This window comes from Panthera onca, chromosome B4 (genome assembly GCF_046562875.1).
Source record: "Panthera onca isolate mPanOnc1 chromosome B4, mPanOnc1 haplotype 2, whole genome shotgun sequence".
NCBI lineage: Eukaryota > Metazoa > Chordata > Mammalia > Carnivora > Felidae > Panthera > Panthera onca.
This window is the reverse complement of record NC_138345.1, coordinates 5,905,560-5,921,915: the sequence shown is the minus strand read 5'-3', so window position 1 is coordinate 5,921,915 and position 16,356 is coordinate 5,905,560. Positions and strand designations below refer to the sequence as shown.

Genomic DNA, 16,356 nt, shown 5'->3' with positions numbered 1-16,356 from the left:
TGATAGGATTACTTAAAAAGAATTATTTAAATATTACAGAGGGGTTTTTTTTAATCATCAGAACACATGTATTTAAGTACTGGGTAATTTGTGTATGTATGTGTGTGTGTTTAATGTATAAAATTGAGATTAAGCGTCTGTTCTCCAAAGGGCACCTCTGTGGCTCAGTCGGTCAAGCCTCCAACTCTCCTGGTTTGGGCTCAGGTCATGATCTCACAGTTGGTGGGTTTGAGCCCCGTGTCTGGCTGAGTGCTGATGCCATCCATGGAGCTTACTTGCGATTCTCTCTCTCCCCCGGCCCCATTCACTCTCTCCGTCTCTCTGTCTCTCTGTCTCTCTCTCTCAAAATGAATAAATAAACTTAGAAAAAAGAGTCTATTCTCAAAAGAGATGCTAACCCCCAAATGTAGTGCTTTACTTCTTTTCTGTGCTGACTCTGCAGACTAACAAGCAGAAAAGAAGGAGAAGAAGGAGGAGGAAGAGGAGGAGGAGGAGAAAAGAAAATGCCAGCTTGGATCTACTTACAACTTTATGAGCCAAGATAAGTTTAAAGAAATAACCCGTCTCAAGGGTTGCCATTTGGGGCTGACAACGAACATTTCAGGGGTGAGATGCTTGAGCTGGGGGACAAAGGGTGACCGCGTGCAACAGAGTACCTCTAACTGACTCACACAACGGCCAAATATGATCAGTTTAGCCTCAGTAGGCCTCCGTTCTGACTACTGAGAAAAAGCAAGTTACCTGTATTTTTGGTCCACAAAATTTGTACTTCAGAGTGAATAGTTGAGACTGTGGTGTAGGCAGGAAAGTGTACACAAAGAAGAAAGTAATGATTTTCTGTGTTTCCTGTGCTATCCGTGTATGACTTCCTTGAGAGTATTTGAATTTTTTTATACCAGTGAATATATTTAAATAGCAATGAGTACTAGAAGCAAATTATATTACATTCCCCATCACTGACAATTAGAACTTTCTTTTAGTTGGCATTTATCTTCAGAATTTTAAAGCTGGAAGGAACCTACGAAGTCTAACATAAATTCTGCGTGTGTGCGTGCGTGTGTGCATGTTAATGTCAAAATAAACCCATAAATGGTGTGTGTCTGAGGGATACAGGTTGAAGAAGGGAGTAGTGAGGGATGGGCGTGGTATTTGCTTTTTCACAAAAGGGATTGAGAGAATAAAGTGGTTTGACTTACAAACACAATGAAACTTTATTGTGTTAAGGTATATCTATGCTAAAACAACACTGAAAATGTTACCATTCGCTATCTGATTCAGATACTTATGTTACAATTAGATTCTCTCTGTTGTCCTTGATAACTTAAAAAAAAAAATCAGTGCTATAAGATTTCAGAAGCCACAAGTAAAACAAGACAGCAACATTGTGTTTTTAAAACTCCACTACCTTAAAAAAATGGCGTTGGGAGTGATGGAGGGGAGACACTATCATGCTCAAATTCATTCTTCGATAATATAATAATAGTTGAAAAATGACCTCTAAATGTTCTAATCATTAAAGATTAAATTTTGCTTTAGTTTCTATGGCTGAATTGTTAAGTGGGCATTTTGATACATTATGACTTATAAATCGGCCATGTATACATCTGTTAACTCTTCTTAGAATACCTTGTTAGTTGGGATATCCATAAACACACACAACTGACTTTACTGTTCCAAGAGGCAGGCTGTAATTTCAGCTCTTGTCTTGTTTCCGTGTATATAATGGCAAAGGTCCTGAATCTGGGGTCAACAGACCGGGGGTCAAGCCACACCCCACCACTCATTGTGACAGCCTGGCAAGTCATTTGTTTGATCGCTAAGCCTCAGATGTCACATCTGTCAAGTGAAGGGGATATTCCCCATCTTGGGGGATTCATTGTCACAGTCAAATGAAGTAATTAAAGTATTCAACACCATGTCATGGCACGTGTCATAAATGCACAAAAAATATTAGCCACCTAAAATTGGGTCACTCATCATCTCTTTCTTAAATGAAGACATAATACCTACTCCCATACCTTGTCTGAGATCTAAAAACTAGCTTCACATCACCAGGCATACATAACAACATAGGACCTTTAAAAAAAATACATTATGAACACTGCTGCCTTTTAAGCTCAGGATAAAATCTGTATTGACCCTTCCCCTTCCTGATTTGGAAGAGTTGGTGTCAATCTTATTATGAGTAGGAATCAAGGTTTATTTGCTCCCCTGGGGGAGAGCCAATTTCGGCTTCCGTGTTTACAGCTCCCTTCATGCAGTAACAATTTCTAGCTTCTAATTATCCTTTTTCCCCATCTGAATGCATAAAGTTAGATTGACTAGGGGAAACAAGAAATCTCCCTTTCCCTTGTCCAAGCTGTGAATTTAAAATACCTGTTTTTCATCTTGCCTCTGTCACTTTCACCTACAGCTTCTAGAATAATTTTGACATTTTCTGAATAAATTTATGCAAGACTCAACATGTTTCTCAGGCCTCTGGGTAGGGAAGATCATGGTCGTCTAACACCACGCTGATTCTTCTGGAGATTCAGGAAGACCACTTTAAAACCAATCTCGGCCAGGCCTTTGGCAAAGTGACAGCTGGGCGGCCAAACCCCTCATGAAATTACCCAAACTGGTGTCCCTCTGAGTGGTGACTTTCTGCAGAGACAGAAGTGGCCTTGTTAAATAGTCCTCTGTTCAAATTGCCTGTGTTTGTCATGTCCTACTACTCCCCCAAATACCTTCTTTCTCTGAATCGAGGCTCATAATGAGGACATCGTCTCTCTAGTTTCTATCCTAAATCCGTGATGGAAGGTGCAGGAAGTGGCCTCTTCGGGAAGTAGAAGATAATCGCCAGCTGGGTCCAAAATAAAAGCGAGGTGGTGTCTCAGGCTCCCTTTTGCAGATTCCAAGTTGAAGGAAGATGGACTGTGATCTCTCCAGCGATAGGATTCTTGATGTCGTTTATTTCTTCGCTCTGGATCCAAAGCAGGGATCATACCTCTTCCGGCTAAGGTGAAACCACACCACAGTCTGTCCTGAGCATCATTCCAGGAAACTTTAGGGCAGACACTGAAGTACACAACCAAAAGTCTGAGTGTGTTTCACACAATGAGTAGAACCTCACCGCCCACATGTAGTCCGCTCCAGGAAATGTCATTTCCTCTTCCAGGAAACAAAGGTGTGGAGAACTTCTGAGCAGCAGCCGTGTTCATAAAACAACGAGACAATGTCTGGTCATAAAGCAGAAATACCTAGTGGCCTGGGGAAGAAGAAGGCTGGCTCTACAAGACGCCGGGATCAAAAAGACGTGGAGGTATCCCTAACACCTAACATGTAACAAGAACAAATTTAGATGTTTTGCTCTCAGGGGAGAGTCAAGACAAATAAACAAACACCAGCGCAAAACAAAAACAAAATGCTCTTTTTAGATATACGGTGAATATGGTTTTAGAAGAATCGGTCTTTAGATTAATGGGTTTTCAGTGGTAAGACTGCATGGTTGTAGCACAGTAGAGTGGCACGGGTCCCCAGAGACCAGCTGTCCAAAGACAAGCCAAGCAGAAAACAGAGGGAATGGCTGTAGCATGCAGGCACTAATCAACAGTGCCTGATCGAGCTGCTCCACACTGGCCTGGGTTTGAATCCTGATTCTGGGACTTTATTAACTGTAAGGTTTGGAGCAAGCTGCATTACCCTTGTAAGCCTCATTAGTCTCATCTCTAAAACAGATGATGATGATGATGATGATGATGATGATGATGATATAATTTCTACCCCATAACGTTTACAAAGGGTAAATGAACAGTGCACCAAAAGTGCAATGCACACTTTACATTGCCTCGTATATGGGCACTCAGTACATGATCATCATTATTTGGAACTTTTTAAAAGCCATTGACCACAGACTAAATTAAAAACACACACGAACTTTCCTTGAGCTTCTATACATGCGTAAGCTCCTTCTCAAATGGTCAGTGAAAATCCCAGCCGTCAGGAATGAGTGGGTTTCCTGCTGGCACTGCAGACGCTCACAGCTGGCCATCTCTTCTTCTCCATGTGACAGGCTCTGTTTAGGGATGGCTGGAGAAGAACCAGGAGGAAGGCATTTCGAACTAGAAGTTTCTCTTCTGCAGAGAGAAGCTGGGCTTCTCACCGGAGCGAATTCTTCCAGCCTTGTTCCCAGCCATACTTACCTTTCGCCACCAGATTTCAATAGCAAATATACAGTCAGTGCCTACTATGCGCCAGGCTCTCATGACGCCATGGTGAGCGGCACTCTGAGTGTCCATTTACCCTTGCACCTCCTTCCTGGCTAGGATCTTCCAAGAGGCAGCCTCTCTGTTGGGTGATTCTGGCCTGAGTATCAGTTCAATATGGCTAGAGATTAACAAGTGTGGGAGAGGGGCTAGTTTTCACGGATTGTATCTTTATCCTCAAAAGGAGTGTGTGTTTGTTTTGCTGAGTTCATAGAGATTAGGGGAAAGAGTGGCCCTATCTAGCTTCCCTGCCACAAAGCAGCAATGTGAATTTCTCAAGTCAACACACCCACTTGCGCCTACATTTTTCATCTTTAAATTAAAAGTTGGGAACTAGCTGCCATCAGAGATCCTTTGCAACTGACACTATATATACATCCACGATCAGAAGCCTGTTAATCCAAGATTTTGCTCGTTTTTACCTTTTAAATCTCTCTCTCAAAAAATATATATATATTTCTCAGACTAATGTGGTGTTAGAAAATTATAGCAACAAAAGCCTGAAGCAAGTACACTTTAAACATTTAGTGTCATGATCGTGAGAGAATCGCTCTGTAACAGTTTTGGTAACCAGACATATAGTTTTCTAACCTGATTGAAAAATTAACCCCAGTCATCCTCATCAGGATCACCATCAGCATCACCAACAAGGTGCAAAGGCTTCAAATGACATGCACCTGTAAGGACATTATACTGTAGCTTGGAGGCTGTCAAAGTTTTAAAGCAATGCAACTTCGGAAACTATACATGAAGCCACAGGGTGCAAAAATAAAAACCAAAAATAAAATACGGTGGCAGCTAGGGCACACAACGTAGAAAAGAGCATCCTCCAGACAGAAAAGCACCCACAGTCCTGGGGAGGTAACTTTAAAAGAGAACTTCAGGAACCATGTCGATGAGCCCTTTTGTAGTGTAAAAAGAGAAACCCGTGAAGTTCTGTTCACCGAATGACCTTGATCCTTCCCTTCGGAAGGGTGGTTTTCGATTTTCAGTTGGGCGAGGCGTGGAGTCCGCTCGAGCTCAGCCGGCGGCAGGTGCCGGGCGCCCCTGGCCGCGACCTCCCGCATCGTCCCCGGGGCCCGGGCGGGAGGCGCGGGGGAGGAGCGCGGGCGAGGGGCGGGCGCGGTGGGAGGGGACGCGGAGCGGGGCGCGGGCTCCTGGGCGGGCGTCCGCTGGGCCGGCTCGGGCGCTCGGGCCGCGGGCTCACGAGCGCCCCCTGGCAGGCGCCGGGACGCCGCCAGTGCCCGCGCCGCCGCCGAGCAGCAACGCCTGGGACCCCGGGCGCCCCGTCTGCAGGTAGGTGAGCTGGGGTGGGGGCGTCGGCCCCGGGGAGGGCAGGGGGTCCGCGCGGGGTACCGGGGCCGCGACCCGGCGGGGCGGGGTGCGGAGTCGGGGGTAGGCCGGCCCGGGTCCCGCTGCGAGACGAACGGGGAAGGGGGCGCGGGACGCCTGCCCGGCCGCCAGGGGACTAGAGCGCAGCAAACTTTGGGCCACTTGCCTCCGGTGGCATCTTATGCGCGGGTGGCGTAGGGCGCAGCTGACCTTGGCCGTGTGGAGGCCACCGAGGCTGGGGCTGGGGGGCGCCTTCACTTCTCGTTTTCTCCCCTCTCACCTGGACTTACTGGGGTGGGAAGGAGGGAAGAAGGTGGAAAGTTTTTTATCCTTGGCAAATGCTATAAGGAGAGATGGTTGATGCAGATGGTGACCTGCCCACAGGTCGTTTCCTTAGGGTTTGCGAGAGCAGCAGGCAGGGCTGCCAAGACTCACTTCTAAACAAAACCAAATTTCTTTTCAAGGTCCTGGGGCAGGGTGAGGCGGCTCTGTGATAGATACGGGGGAAAAAAAGTGGGGTGCTCAATCCTGTAACCTCTAGTGAGATTCTCTGTATTTCGGCATTCAGAGCCACATGTTAAGAAAGTAGAGTTAAATATCTTTATTTTATTGAATTTTAAGAGCCCCAGTTATCTGTGTGAAATGGACTGTTCACACTAAAGGCTTGGGCACTCCCTATAGGCATGAGTGAGGAGAGGCCCAAAGGTCTGGCCCCGCTGGAGATTCAGATTCTTTCCGCCTGGAGTCTGCCACTGAGCTGCCTTGTCCTTTGAGGTTGTGTAAGAAAAGGTTATTCAGCCATGAGGGTGAAGCCTGTAGGAAAGGTGCAGGTCTGGCCAGGGCCAGGTGCCCACCTGACCCCCCCGCACTGGTTCTCTAGACCTTCCCCCTTGGACCCAGCCTTCTGTAGAAGCGGTGACCAGCACAGACCCCCTTCCCTGGCAGGGATGTTTGGTGAAGGTGCCCTGCTCCTAAGCTCCAGGGTCCCGCCTCTCCCACCCCACACCCCAACCTTGTGAATCACCAACTTTGTTTTTCCCCCTAACTTTATCTCTGGTAACTCTTGTAAAATGGCAGGCTTAGGGGCGGATGCTTAATCTCTTTAAAAAATGCTGTGTCTAGTGGGAAGGAGGGTGACAAAGGAGGGTGACGTTTACCAATTTGGTTGCAAATTACCTTTGAAGTTTATGCACAGCTGTTTAAAATCCCTCTGAGATCAGTGCCATTGTTTGAGGCAGGTGTCTGTCACAGATTGATGTTGTTAGTCCCTTTTCTGCTGATTGCATGTACGTATATTTAAAGCCTAAGGCACAGGAAGAAGACCTTCTAAAACCTCCAAAGCCTCAGCTGTGAAATTCCTCCCCGTTAGTGATTAAGACTAAATTAAGTCATCTTGTTGGTTGTTGTTGTTGTTGTTGTTTTTTCTTCTCGCTCTCATAAACTTTTATCTCTGGTTTCAAGAGTAACCTGTTCAGCCTCACCAGCCTTTGTTTCACCCCTGTGATTTTCTTGTAAATTCTTACAATGTGAAGTTCCAGGGAGGACTTCTCATCGCCACCCTTCAATGTGTCATGCTCACTTCCGCCACCGTCTTGTGCCATGGTGGCTCAGAATGGCAAGAAGCGCTTGGGCAAGCTTCTTTGTGGGTCCTCCGGCTGGGTCCACCTCCCTAGGATGGAAACACCCTTGAGTCGGCTCTGAATATCCCTGGGTCAGCTACTAGAACTTTCGTTTCTTCTGCTGTTGGCATTTCTCTTTAGATACACAAGGATATTGTACAATTATTTACACCTTCGTCCTCCTTAGCATCTCAAAGATCCCTTTCAACTCTAAGACTCCATTTCCCTTGTTCAGAGCAGGTTCTGGAGGCTCCCCTGAATTGCCCATTTGTCTTTGGTCATTTCTTTGAAGGTCCCTCATTTGGTTGTAATATATTCTCTCTCTTCTGGGGGGAAGATGCAGGATTTCATGATAGGACATTTGCCTTCCTTTAAAATAAGAATTAGAATTAGTACTTCCTGTTTTTAATGCATGTCATATTTTAGATTTGCAGATTATGTTGTTTGCTCCCCAAAATATTGCGGATAGAATAATTGCATGTGACTGTTAATAAGGGTTAATAATATTTTCCTCTCAGGTGGTTTCCTTTTTAGAGTCTTCACCCTTTTCTCTTTTTTCTTTGAAGTAATTTTCCTAAATTGTTTAAAATTTTAAAAAAATTATTGTATGATGAAAAATCCCAGGGAACACACATGGATCATGTGATTTCATATTTACATAATTTTGTCCCAAATCATATGTGTAATTGAAAGCAGAGAGAATGGTCTCATGGTGTCATGCACAGCATTTGACTTCTTCATGTCTGTCCATTATCGTAAAACTTCCAGGATCTCATTTTCAAACAGCAGTGCATCTAATTTTGCCTGTTCATGCCTATTCTGGCTGTTAAGGAAGAGATCATGAGACACTCAGAAACACATCGAAGCAGAAAGTTGAATTAAAAGATATTTTCTTGCAATAAAGGAAACATCTTTCAATATCCTAACACATCAAGCATTTATACACAAATCCACATTTCCCTGTCATCTAAACATAACCCTTGGGGCAAAGGGAGAATCAGAGTTTCAGAAATTAGTTTCTGTTCCACGATTAAATTAGCCCATTTTTAAAGTACTCTCTTTGGCCGGACATGCTTCTACAGGTTGATGTTAACTTTAAGCTAGTAATATTGATGATAATAATCAGAGCCAACAAAAGCAATAAAATAATGGTTTGATTGATGCAGTATTACTTATCATTTGCATGCCAGGTATGAAGCCCAGAATTTTATATTTGACAAACATTCCTATTTCATGTAATCTTTGCAATGCTTTTATAAATTGCATATTATTATCATCATCACCACTTTCATTTTGCAGGTGAAGAACCTGAGTCTCAAGGAAGTTATATCGCTTGCCCAGGTCTTAACAGCTCGTACGTCTGACTCTGACACAGAGCTGGACAACCTACCAGTTAAGGTTTTAGGTTTTTGTTTTTTCCTTAATGTTTATTTATTTTGTGTGAGAGAGAGTGCAAGCAGGGGAGGGGCAGAGAGAGAGAGAGAGGGAGATACAGAGAATCCCAAGCAGGCTTTGCACTGTCAGCCCAGAGCCCAACACCGGGTTCAAACTCACCAAGTACGAGATCATGACCTGAGCCGAAATCAAGAGTCGGATGCTTAACCAACTGAGCGCCACAAGTGTTTTCAATCGTGACAAAATGGTACACATACCACAAAACTCATCATCGTAACCATTTTGAAAGGTACCTTTCAGTGGTATTAGGTACCTTCACACTGGTGGGCAGCCATCGCCACCACCTATCAACAGAGCTCCTTCATCCTGCAAAACTGAAACTCTGTCCCCATTTAACACTCCCCGTTCACCCTCCCGCCAGCCCCTGGCAACCTCCATTCTTCATTTTGTCTTTCTGAATTTGACTACTCTGGGCACCCCATATACGTGAAACATACAGTATTTGTCTTTGTGAGACTTGCTTACCTCACCATAATGTCCTGTAGATGCATATGTGTTGTAGCATTTGTCCGAATTTCCTTCCTTTTAAAGGCTGAATAATATTCCATTGTGTGTGTATATCCTGTTCTGTTTATCTACTCATCTATTCATGGACGCCTGGGTTGCTTCCACGTTTTGGTTTATATATAACACTTTGAACATGGGTGTATAAATATCTCTTTAGGTCTCTGCTTTAAATTCTTTTGACTGGATTAAATGGCAGTTCGGTATATCATATTTTGAGGATACATCATCCTGTTTCCCGCGGTGGCTGCATCATTTCACATTCCCACTAGTGCGTAAAGGTTTCCGTTTCTCCACATCCTCGGCGACACTTGATATTTTCTGGATTTTGTTTGTTTTGATAGTGGTCATCCTCATGTGTTGTGAGGTGGTAAGCAATGAGCTTTTCACTAAATTGTTTGATGCTAGACTCAGGGGTCTATGAGTCTCCTGAGTTCATTGGTCTTTCCTCTCTCTCCTTGTTTATGTACGTTTTTCTAGTGCAGGATCACTAAAGCAACCACTATTCGAGCATCCCCTGAAGGACCAGGGAAACCAGGGCAGGGGGGCTCTTGAAAGATAAAAGGTCCTTCTAGGAAGGGTTGCCCCAACCTACGTGAAGGACCTCGTGATGTAGAAATAAATGGTTGTTCGGGGCACCTGGGTGGCTCAGTCAGTTGAGCGTCCAACTTTGGCTCAGATCATGATCTCGCAGTCCATGAGTTCGAGCCCCGTGTCAGGCTCTGTGCTGACAGCTCAGAGCCTGGAGCCTGCTTCGGATTCTGTGTCTCCCCTCTCCCTCTCTCTTTCAGTCTCTGCCCCTCCCCCCCTCACTCCCTGTCTCTCTGTCTCTCTCTCAAAAATAAGTAAACATTAAAAATTAAAAAAAAAAGAAATGGTTATCAAGAATAAAGGAAGCATGGTGTTAGTGCTAATAACCTTAAATGTATAGGACAGACCTTTTGCAGATTAAAGGCTAGATTATCTCTTGTAGGCAACCAAAACAAGGCAAATTCTTGGGACATCGCAGAGAGCCAAAAGGTTGATGGCTGTACTTTAGTTCATCAAGCTTTTGTTATGAGCCCCAGAGCCACACACTGTACTGTCTAACTCGTAGGGGAGAGGCAGACGAGTAAAGAGGAAATTACAAGGCAGTGTGATGATTTCATCATGCATGTATATTGTTATGTGTCAGTTTATACTATGATGGTGTGCAACTGTATTATATATTTGTTTATTTCCTGCCTGTTTCCTCCTCTGGAGGGTAAAACCCTGTGAGGGCTAGTGTTTCATCCATAGCTGTATCCCTGGCTGCTATAGCAGGGCCTGGCACATAGTAGGCCTGCAATACATAAGCATATGGTGACTAGGCAAGTGCCGTCCTGGGGATGTACATGGTGCTATGGGAGCACTTAGATTTGGAGTGTCTGAGAAGATATCTCAGCGGAAGTGATGGCAGTTGGCAGTGAGCCCGGTGAGGGTGTTCTAGAAGTGGGGATGGCGTTTGTAGAATGGCCTGGCAGCTTGTGATCATGACATCCCAGCAAAGGAAAGGAAGAGTCTGGCTGGAGTGCAGCAGGTGAGTACAGGAGAGCAGGGTGAGCCCAGTGGCTTCCCCTCAAAGTGTGTTTGTGGCATCCACTGCCACTCTTCAGTTAAAAGTACAAAGAGCAGGGGCACCTGGGTGGCTAAGTCGGTTGAGCGTCTGATTTGGGCTCAGGTCAAGATCTCACGGTTCGTGGGTTTGAGCCCTGAATCAGGCTTTGTGCTGACAGGAGCCTGGAGCCTGCTTCGAATCCTCTGTCCTTCTCTCTCTCTCTCTCTGCCCCTCCACTGCTCGCATGCTCTCTGTCAAAAATAAGTAAGCATTTTTTTCTAAAAAAAGGACAAAAGGCTGACCCTTCATTGCCCTTGCCTCTCTTATCCTCCTGCTCATCCCCTGCCCTCTGAGCTGTTCACCCTGAGTGAGCACTAAAATAACCCGTAAGTAGAGTGCTGCCAAGACACGGCTGTTTCCAGAGCAGACCACGTGCTGAGTTCATGGTCAGATAAGATGCCTCTTCATAGCCCAGGTGGCCAAGAAGCTAAGTCTTTCATGAACATAAGACGAAATGCCCTTCTTGCAATTTTGGGAGAAATGCATTTCAGTTGCATGTCTTGCTTGTTTAGAGCAGTGGTCTTAAACCGTCTCTATTCCGTGGCTCATTCATGGACTGATTTCAGTGGTGCAAAAACAGGCCTCTCGCACCATGTTTTTTTAACCTGCAAGACACAATCCATTGGTGGATTATGAAATTAATGTATTGCTTTGTGACAAGCTTCTCTTTCAAAATGAAATAGAACAGAAAACGCTAACACCCATTTCATGTAGCAAAAGTAATGATTTCATGAAGTTTTCTATCATGGAATTTAGGACATAGTCTCTTTCTCACCTGTTTGAAAATTATAGACTCACGGCATTTAGTTTTCTGTACCCTTCCTGGTAAGTCATGGGATCACACAAGCTCAAGGCTGGAGGGAAGAAGGAGAAATGGAAAGGAAAGTGACATTTGTTAAGTGTGCGGTGTGCCAAGTGCTGGGATACATGGGATCACTTACTCTAAAGCCCTGTGTGTCAGATGGGTCTTTCATGGTTTACGGAGGAAACGCTGAATCGTGAAGATGTGAAGAAACTTGATCAGGGATCGCAGAACAAATTGTTAACCGTGAACCCTGATCTCTTGGCTCCTAATTTAATATTCTTTTTTATGCCTCTGTGGGTTGTCTTCCCCAAGTGTGTTCATCAGTTGGCTGCTTGGGGAAGATATTTTCTTGAGGAAAGTGGTGTAACCGTATTCACATTTGTTAGGAAGAATGGAAACTTTGAGAGGTATCACATCAGCTTCTTAAAGGACTAGATCAGTGAGGTGGAAATAGTGTTGATTATATAGACTGGGAATCATTCAACCTGAAGTTGACAAAGATGAAAACAGCTACTTCCCCCAAAGCTGTCCCCCGGACGAGCATGGGTAGTGCCATGTGAGATGACATATTTTCCGTCCTAAAGCCGGGGACCCTGGGGCCACTGTCTACTTCTCCCAGTTTGTGTACAGAGGTTGATAAGTTATACTGAGCAAAATTGTGCAACTATGCAAATTCATGACGCTCTAATTCTGCGATTTCTAACATCAGCCAGGCTCTCAGGCTTTCCCTGGCCAAGCCTCCTTGCTTTCCACAGCAGCCACTTGTGACCATCACCTGCCAGCCCAGCCCCCTACCCTCAGCCTGTTGCCTTGCTTCCCCCTTCACTGAGCAAAATGGAAGTTTTCCTGATGAGAACAGACTGAATTTGTGATCACAAAGCTACAGCCTAACTTCAGCTGGATCTACCCTCCCATCCTTCCTTCCTTTTCACAATGAAAAGAAAAAAGATGCCTCATTCTCTTGGCTAATAATCTTCCTCCTCCTTTGGTGCTCCGGGACCCATGCCTTCCCCATTCTCGGGCATGTTGTTCTCTTGATTCTGTCCTCTCTCATCTGTGTATTCCTTCCCTCCCTCCTCACTGGCCCCATTCTCACTGCATCAAACACGCCTAAATCCCTTCCTTGTTCTAGCTACTTTTTTCTCTTTCCTCCTCCTCCTCCGTGCCACACTCCTTAAATTGTCCTTTCCGCCTGCTACTGTTTTCTCGCTCCACATGTCTTGCCACAGACATCTGGCTTTGCCTCTACTGCGTCTTGGGAAACTCACACTCCCTGTTGCCAACTCTGACTAAATCCCACTCCTCTCTGAGTTGATTTCTCCTCAGTGGACCGTGCACTGAGCACTCCTGCAATCTTGGAGCAATGTTTCCCTTCCGTCCCCTCTCTCATTCTTCCTCTTTCTTCTCCTCTCCTTTGCAATCTTCTCTCCTTTCTGTCCCCTGGGAGGCTGATGATCCTCACTTCTCTATTCCCGTGGCCACGCCATCCCTCATTCATCTTCTGAGCCGTGTCCTCGCTCGCCGCTACCCAAAACTCACCAATGCAAAGTTCTACCAATCTTTTGCCGCTACTTGATGGATGCATTCGGTACCGAACGCCCCAAACTGAACACATCACCTTCCCCTTTCTCTTGCTGCAAATATTTCCCTACCGCTCTTTTCTGTACCTGGCACTGGCTTCACCTCTTCTCACACAAGCAGAGGTCCTCTAGATGGTTTTCCTTTACTCCTCACCCCAAACCACATTCTGTGAGTTCCGTCCTCTGCACCTCTTCGTTCCATCCACCCTTTCCCACCTTCCTTTCCTGCTCTGTGTAGAGGCCACCACTGTTTCTCCTCTGTGTTACTGCCAGAACCTCCTACCTGGTCTGTGACTACAGAAAGTTCTCCATGTTGCAGCTGGAGGCACCCTTCTAGAACCCAGATCTCAGAGTGTCACTCCTAGTATTAAATTCTCCAGTGGTGACCCAGTACACTTGGAATGAAACCCAGACTTTATCACATGAATCAGAGTGTTCTGGTTGATCTACACTCCCCTGTCCTCTCAAGACTCATTTCTCCAGCAACACATACATCCCATTCCTATAAGTCCAAGCCTCTTTTGTGTTCCTTAGCGGTCCCATGCATCCTGTTGCCCTCATAGAACTTTTTTTTTTAATGTCTATTTGTTTTTGAGAGAGAGAGAGAGAGAGAGAGAGAGAGAGAGAGAGAGAGAAACAGTGCATGGGCAAGGGAGGAGGGGGTGGACACAAAATCTGAAGCAGGCTCCAGGCTCTGAGCTGTCAGCATAGAGCCCGACATGGGGCTTGAACTCATGAGCCATGAGACCATGACCTGAGCTGAAGTCGGACACTCAACTGACTAAGCCACCCAGGCACCCCCTGCCTTCATGGAACTTTATGCTCAGCCTCAAACCCCTCCTTCCTTTGGTGAATTCCTGTACATCTTCAGAGCCTCACTTAGATAAGCTAGAAAGCTTTTCCTCATCCTACAAATTTGGATTTCATTTCCTTCTACATGTTCTTAGAGGGCATATGAGATCATCCATATAAAGTGCTTAGTACCTTGTATAGCATTTAGTAACCAATCAGTAAATGTTAGCAACCACAGCACCTAAAATGTATTGCTATTGTTTGTTTCCTTTTAGATTCCCCCAATAGATTACAAGCTCTCAGAAGGCAGACAGCACATTCCTACTTATTCTTTGTGGAACTGCCAGCATCCGTCACCGTATCTGACATATACGGGAGGTTCTCAATAAGTATTAGTGGAGTAAATAAATGAGCCATACGTTTTAGAACATGTTGTGTGTAAGAGACTATGTGCTAAGTGACAGGAGAAAGGAATCCCAAACTAGGGGTTTAAATATTTGCACAAGTAGAATCATTATCATCTTGGCCCCAGTCCTCTGAGTCTGAATACATTCTAGAAACTAAGAGCCGGAGGTAATGGGAAACATTCAAAGATGCTAAAGGCAATTTGCTACAAGGTAAAAACTCCCATCTCCCCTACGTATGGTGTGATTTTCTCCCTCTGTCACCCTCAGTCTTTCACTTTGATGACCATTATAATGCCAACAATAAAAGGAAGAAAGATTAAACCGAGAATGATCAGGGAATACAAAGTCATCTTAAAATATTCTGAGGGGCGCCTAGGGGGCTCAGTTGGTTGGGCGTCTGACTTCAGCTCAGGTCGTGATCTCGCGGTCTGTGAGTTCGAGCCCTACATCGGGCTCTGTGCTGATGGCTCAGAGTCTGGAGCCTGCTTTGGATCCTGTGTCTCCTTCTCTCTCTCTGCCCCTCCCCCGCTCACGCTCGCTCTCTCGCTCTCTCTCTCTCTCTCAAAAATAAACATTAAAAAAACATTTACAATATTCTGAAATACCCTACAAGCAAAAGGATGAGGCAGTAGGTAAACATTAAATGTAGATATACCAAGAACTCAAAAACTATTTTAATGAAAAGAAAATATAAAAGATTAAAAGAGGTAAAAGGACTTTAATGAAATGATAAAAGGTGTTACAGAATCTTCAGAAAAAAAAACATAATCATCTTGGAAATTCATTAAGGCAGGTAACAGGAAAGGTAAAAAGTAAAGGACTAAATTCAAGAACAAGGATGATAAAAGCATGTCAAAGATAAAATCATTGAAAGCATTCAAAGAAAAATGTTTTATTTTTTAAACTTTTAAAAATAAATTTTATCTTCTCTTTGGTCAGTTTTTTTCATGTTTATTTTTGAGAGAGAGAGACATGGATCGTGAGCAGGGCAGGGGCAGAGAGAGAGGAAGGCACAGAATGTGAAAGCAGGCTCCAGGGTCTGAGCTGTCAGCACAGAGCCCCCAGTGCGAGGCTCAAACTCATGAACTGCGAGATCATGACCCAATGCGGAGCTCAAACTCATGAACCACGAGATCATGACCTGGGCCAAAGTCAAATGCCTAACCAACTGAGCCACCCAGGTGCCCCTCTTCTTTTTTTAAAGTTTATTTATTTACTTTGAAAGCGAGAGAGAGAACATGAGCATGGGGAGGGGCAGAGAGAGAGGGACAGAGAGAGAATCCCAAGCAGGGTCCGTGGTGCCAGAGCAGAGCCCAATGCAGGACTCGATCTCATGAACTGTGAGATCCTGATCTGAGCCGAAATTAAGGGTCAGATGTTTAACTAACTGAGCCACCCAGGTGCCCCTCAAAGAAAAATGTTTGAAAAGTAAAGAATAATAAAGTACTTCAGGGGGCTCACTTAAAGGTAGACTAAGCCAAAAATATGAAACCAAAGGGGGAAAAAATACCATAATCTTTTAAAGAAGATAAAAAATAAATCCCAGCAATAAAACAACGAAACAGGCACATGCATAAGTTCCTAACCATAAGTAAGCCACAGCTAAGACAACATTAAAAGTGGAGTGTAGGATTCTGGCTTGTAACCAAAAAAAAAAAAACCCACCTAACCTTTATGAGATTTCAGAGGCAGATTTCCAAGCATACTTTGTTGCACGGATAGCCTTGTGTTTCAGGGAAAACAAGCACTGTGGGTTCCACTGTGGCCTTTCCCTCAAGTGGAGTGTCAGCATGCGGTCAGCTAAGGACCACCCAGTAGTTACGCTCACCTTTGCCTGTAGAATCAGGGAGACGCTTCTCACTGTGCAAGACTTAGCCTCCACTGCATTCGCAGTGACTTCACCATCCCAAGTATCGACTGTTCCTTTGGGAAATAAAATAAGGAAGCCCCCTAAACTCTAAGTGCGTTCCTGCCTCTGTTCG

The 16,356-nt window shown here is 44.9% G+C and overlaps 1 protein-coding gene and 1 long non-coding RNA gene across 4 annotated transcripts in view; one reads left to right on the top strand and one right to left on the bottom strand.

Moving 5' to 3' along the window:
- Positions 1–1,623: 1,623 nt before the first annotated feature.
- Positions 1,624–3,227, bottom strand: LOC132695115 (uncharacterized). The gene is made up of 2 exons (XR_009617734.2): positions 2,727–3,227; positions 1,624–2,643 (listed from the first exon to the last, which is right to left on the bottom strand). It is a non-coding gene; the product is annotated as an uncharacterized LOC132695115 (long non-coding RNA).
- A 2,182-nt stretch (positions 3,228–5,409) lies between these two features.
- PRKCQ (protein kinase C theta) overlaps positions 5,410–16,356 on the top strand; it is a 186,106-nt gene continuing 175,159 nt past the window's right edge. Inside the window, exon 1 of one of the 3 annotated variants that reach the window (XM_078450471.2) lies at positions 5,410–5,540. The gene's annotated coding sequence lies outside the window, so the exon portion shown is untranslated. The remainder of the gene's footprint in view (positions 5,541–16,356) is intronic. The other 2 variants (XM_078450470.2, XM_078450472.2) reach the window with 2 other exon arrangements.